Source organism: Palaemon carinicauda, chromosome 1 (assembly GCF_036898095.1).
Source record: "Palaemon carinicauda isolate YSFRI2023 chromosome 1, ASM3689809v2, whole genome shotgun sequence".
Lineage (NCBI taxonomy): Eukaryota > Metazoa > Arthropoda > Malacostraca > Decapoda > Palaemonidae > Palaemon > Palaemon carinicauda.
The window spans coordinates 300,998,781-301,005,340 of NC_090725.1; positions in this window are offsets into that span (position 1 = coordinate 300,998,781).

Genomic DNA, 6,560 nt, shown 5'->3' on the forward strand with positions numbered 1-6,560 from the left:
TAATAATAATAATAATAATAATAATAATAATAAGAAGAAGAAGAAGAAGAAGAAGAAGAAGAAGAAGAAGAAGAAGAAGAAGAAGAGGAAGAGTAATAATAATAATAAATAATAATAATTTCAAAAATAATAATTAATTTATAAGACCTCAAATTCTACAATCTTCAAATGTTTTATACAAGTAAAAAGTCAAATAAAGACAATATCAAGCAACATAAAACCAATCCATACATCACTGAAAACAGTTCAATGAAACCAGCACATAGAACTAATGAAATCTCGTGACGTCATTAATACGAGATTAGCTAACATAGTCATCCAAAACTCCATTTAATGATCCACTGAAGTTTCCGTCACGGCCGCCAGGTGAAAATAGAAAGGAAAGGAAGCGAGTGAATACGATAACACGTTCTGTTACTCGCAACTGATATCTACTATCTCGCCAAACTGCAGATCTAAATTACATATGGGTCAATATATGCATTTGTGCATAATATATATATATATATATATATATATATATATATATATATATATATATATATATATATATATATATATATATATATGTGTGTGTGTATACATCTAGGGACGGTTTATAACAATGCATACTGTATATACCATACATATGTATATACGTGTATATACAGTATACACGTGCATATATACTGTATTATATATATATATATATATATATGTGTATATATATATATATATATATATATATATATATATATATATATATATATATATATATATATATATATTTGGCACACACATATATAATATATAAATATAATCCTGAACTATAATAATCAACAAAGCCCCTTCAGCCAACGCACAGCCCAAAGACAACGCACCTTGAGAGAGCTTTAATAATGATCCCCAATTACCTGGCATCCTCTTCCTCCACAAGCAGGCCCCCAACCCCCCCCCCCCCCCTTCCCCCTCGGGTCAAGGTTAGCCTCATGGAGCTTTCACGAACGATAAAAAAAAAATTGTCATGAATCATTATAGTTCAAATCGTTTCACCCCCAGGAAACACAGACAATAATACTAGCTACGTTTGAGATTTCAACTACAAGCGTAATAAGAAACACTACGTCGTCTTCCACTATCTTGGGTTAGAGTTCTCTTGCTTGAGGGTACACCCCGTGAACACTATTCTCAGTCTTCCACTGTCTTTGGTTAGAGTTCTCTTTCTTGAGGGTAAACCCGTGAACACTAATCTCAGTCTTCCACTGTCTTGGGTTAGAGTTCTCTTGCTTGAGGGTACACCCACGAACACTATTCTCAGTCTTCCACTGTCTTGGGTTAGAGTTCTCTTGCTTGAGGGTACACCCGTGAACACTATTCTATCTTATTTCTCTCCCTCTTGATTTGTTAAAGTTTTTATAGTTTGCAAGGGAAGAAGTATTTTAATGTTGTTACTGTTCCTGAAATATTCTATTTTTCCTTATTTCCTTTCTTCACAGAGTTATTTTATATTTTCCCTGTTGGGGCCATGGGCTTATAGCATCCTGTTTTTTTTCCAATTAGGGTTGTAGCTTAGCAAGTAATAATAATAATAATAATAATAATAATAATAATAATACAGAACTTCCATTTTCCTAACCGATTCGTTTTTATCATTATTGCAATTTAACTATTAATTAGTATTAACTTTTGAAGATAATCCGGTGCCAGATCTGGAGTCTGCTTTATTTGCTTTGTCTGTCTGTCTGTCTCTGGATAGGACTACGTCAATGTTACTCGACGGATTTTAACGAAAATTTCACTTTAGGTTCTGTCTGTGTTTATAGAAAGTATTCATGATGGACAACCCGTTTTGCATGCGGAAATCTATTATAATCTCACGTCATCATTATAAGGCAAGCTGCAACCCTAGTTATAAAAAGCAGAATGCTGCAAAGCCTTTGGTCTCAACGAGGAATAATAATGGACCAGTGAAGTATAAACTATAAAAGAGAAATAAAAAACATTTAAACAAATACCGCTGCTACATAAGTAACATAAAATATGAATGCGAAGGATGATTGGTATTATAAAAAATCATATAAAGTATGCAATAATAGCTAATTGGATTATATCATCAGAGATTAACATTCAGATCAAAGATAAGTAATCTAATAGACGCTATTTTTTTTTTTTTTTTGTCCAACAGATTAAACGGATTTACTTGTCTAAGAATAGACAAGAAAACAATAAAAAGAATGAATATAAGAATAAAACTAGAGTGGCACTCAGTTGAGCGCAGACCTTTGCCGCGGCAGCTTATTTCTCTACCTTCTGCTCGACCTTAAACTTGATCCTTAACCTTAACATGTATTAATTGGCGTGGATTTTCATACACTAATATGAATCAAGTTTGAAGTGTCTCTGACAACGATGTCCAAAGTTATGGCTGATTACGTGAATTGGAATTTTGCTTGACCCTGACCTTCCAAAATTTAATAATTTCCAGATTTTTACATAACAATTAATCCCTGCAAGTTTCGTTATTCTACTATCAAAACTGTGGCCAGGAAGCTCTTCACATACAATCAAACACATAAATAGGGGATAAACGATAACCTCCTTTCAACTTAGTAGGCGGTGGTAGTAAAATAATAAAAAAAAAAAAACATGACAGACTGATCCCAGGATATCTTGAAAGATTTTCAACATGCAGATTATGTTGTGCAATTAAAGATAGCACATTAGCAAATAAGGGCAAGGGACAATGACAATGGCTTAGCTATCAGGACAATGCCCTAACCATATATAAATACATGTATGTTATATATATATATATATATATATATATATATATATATAATATATATATATATATATAGGCCTACACAACCATACACGTATGCATATATACATACATACATACATACATACATACATATATATATATATATATATATATATATATATATATATATATATATATATTATATATATATATATATATATACACATTTATACATACATACATACACACACACACATATATATATATAATATATTATATATATATATATATATATATATATATATATATATATATATATATATATATATATATATATATATATATATATATACGCACACAAGCCCCGTCTCCACCCAATTTAGTAGCAGGGAGGGCCAAGCAATGGCTGCTGATGACTCAGCAGGTAAATCTATAATCTCACCAAATTCCCTAACACAGAGGTATAATGAGGTAATAGACACTACAAGAAACCATAGAGCTTGAGCGGGTTTTGAACGCCAATCCGGCAGAACGCCAGGCAGGGACGTTTCCAATGGAGAAAGGACCGACAGAATCTTTCGTATATTCCCTGTATGCAAGCATGCGGCCATTCCAGGAACGACAAGAATGTCCGTGAATTAACATACAGAGCGGCTAGTGAAAGAATGCTCATTTCGTATGGAAATTAACCCTTTTCGAAGCCTGTTAATTGCATCGCACTGCTCTAAGGGAAGAATATCATTAGGAGCTGCTGTGGCCTGATTGGTAACGTCGCTGTCTGGTGTTTGCCAGACGGGAGTTCGAGTCCCACTCAGACTCGTTAGTAATTTTAGTGTCTGCAGTCTTACCACCCTTGTGAGCTATGGTTGGGGGGGTTTGGGATAGCCTAGACTAGGTTGATTCATCAGCATCCACTGCCTGGCCCTCCCTGGTCCTAGCTTGGGTGGAGAGGGGGCTTGGGTTCTGATCATATAATATACGGTCAGTCTCTAGGACATTGTCCTGCTTGCTAGGGCATTGTGACTGTCCCTTGCCTCTGCCATTCATGAGCGACCTTTAAACCTTTAAGTCAGAAACACCGCAAACGACCATCAGTATTTAAATAAAGCAAAGATATTAGCGTTCATTCTGCAAGAGGCCTCTAAGTCATTATTGGTTAACATAAAAAATCGCTGGTCACGATATTGTTTACATTTTGACATTAGAAATCACTTTTTTTTTTTTTTTTTTTTTTTTTTTTTTTTTTTTTTTTTTTTTGCAAGAACCCGAGTCTTCTCTGATACTTCTACAAATTTTTAGACTTGTTCAACAAACTATATCCATTATAGACTAGATTTGCTTATTATTTCTAGCAAAGGCAAAATATAAATAATTATTCATGGTTATCGTGAATAGTAATTAAAATTCAGCAAATAATGTATATATATATATATATATATATATATATATATATATATATATATATATATATAATATATATATATATATACATCTTGCCAAGCTACAACCCTAGTTGGAAAAGCTGGATGCTATAAGCCCGGGGGCTGTAACAGAGAAAATTGTGCAGCGAGGAAAGGAAACGAGGAAAAATTAAATATTTTAAGAACAGTAACAACATTAAAATAAATATTTCCTACATGAACTATAAAAACTTCAATAATAAATGTGTTTACGTAAGCTGTACAGTGAAATGACAGGAACATTATCATGAAAATCAAGATATTGGTTTCACAAAAGTTATCTATAATATAATTTAAACGATAACGAGGGCGGGAAACTTAAATCCTAAACACAACTAACAAAACATTATACAAAACGAAAAAAAAAAAATAAATCAAACAGTCTCCTAAAAAGTACATACCGTATGAAAAAGGCTCTAAAAGTACATACCGTATGAAAAAAGGCTCTAAAAGTACATACCGTATGAAAAAGGCTCTAAAAGTACATACCGTAGGAGAAAATTAACCAAGAGGTAGAAATACACACAGGGGACACACTTAAAAGGCAAGGACATAAATCCCGATTACTGGTTGAAGGAGGTTCAAAAGAGATGGACCATGGTACGACCATGATAAACCAGCAAGTCTCTCCTTCCCTCAACTACTACAAAATTAAAGCCAATTTAGTCGTTACTACTATACTCAATTTTTTTTAATGAGGCGCATTTGCACCGACTCGCAGCGCTGCCCTTTTAGCACGGAAAACATTTCCTGCTGTCTGATTGGTTACAATTATCCTGCCCAACCAATCAGCGATCAGGAAAATTTTCCGAGCTAAAAGTGTACTCTGTGGAAAACTGCCTCACTAAAAAGAATTGACTATAGTGTATGGTACCAGTCAGGAAATAACGACTAAATATTTAGATAGATATTCACACACAGAATCAACCATTTTCTAGCTACAACTTGGTAGATTCGGAAATTTGTGAGAGATTGTGGTTTCAGAGTGTACCTCTCGGGGTAACCCCCCCCCCCCAAAGAAGGGTATGACTACTCCCTCTTCTCCCTCCCCGAAAAACGGAGAAGTTACTGATATGATTGATCATATCATTCAGCGTGACGTGACAAGATATACATACATACATATATATATATATATATATATATATATATATATATATATATATATATAATATATATATATATATGTGTGTGTGTGTGTGTGTGTGTGTGTGTATGTATATGTGTGTGTGCGTCTTTCTGGAAGAATGGGCGGTTTCATTATTAGCCTTTTAATACTACTTGAGAAAAGCAAATTTTACACATACCATCCTTTAAAAACAAAGTGTCAATTCATCATAGTGAAAGTAAAAGATAACTTGATAGTGTACTCAAGATGAACCCTTCCCACACAGTACAAGATTTTAACATAAATCAGCTGCCAAATTGATAATAACTTGTGATACCTAAAAGCAGGACTTGTACAGAAATTAGGGATATGAATGTTATTTATATTTATAAAAAATATAAGGTCAAATTTAAAACCTATAAAAAACAGATAATCAATATAGGACAGTGCTAGATGGTCACCGAAAAATAGGAAAAATGGGATATATATATATATATATATATATATATATATATATATATATATATATATATATATAATATATATATATATATATATATATATATAACAATTTCACAATCCTACATAAAATACAATCAAACTTTCAACTGAACTCCGCAAGGCGCTAAAAGAGCTGGAAGACTCAGGCCTACATGGCTGAGGACTATGAAGCGTGAAGTGGATAATGATGAATGGAAAAGTATTGATTTAGAAGCTCAAAATAGAGACGACTGGCGAAATCTAAAAGAGGCCCTCAGCGTCAATATGCGTAGGAGAAAATGATAATGATGATGATTATTGCGTGATAAGTCCCACGCACCCAAAGTGTTGAAATCTGCACCTTGGCAAAATGTAATACAAATATCTGCATGAAAAAACACAGGACAACAACTAAAACGTTGGTTTCTTAACAATGTCAAAAACAATTGAACAATGCCAAATTTTCAAAACACAGCACAATAACAGTAATATTATAGTGCTAATAAACAATGCAATACGTGTAATAAAAACATATTCAGTTCTAAGATTAGATTTATACTTGATAAAAATTCTTGCACAACGTTCCGCAGAGGCCAAGGTGGTCTGCCCCGCTATCTCCTTTTCCATGTTTCTTTCAAATTAAAGACAATATGTGGAAAGTTACACAAATTTCATAACTTAATCGCATGAGTAAACCTCGATTCAATGTTTTTTTTTTTTAAGATTTATTTGAGGAAAAGTAATAGACAATAGTTTTCGAATCTTTTGT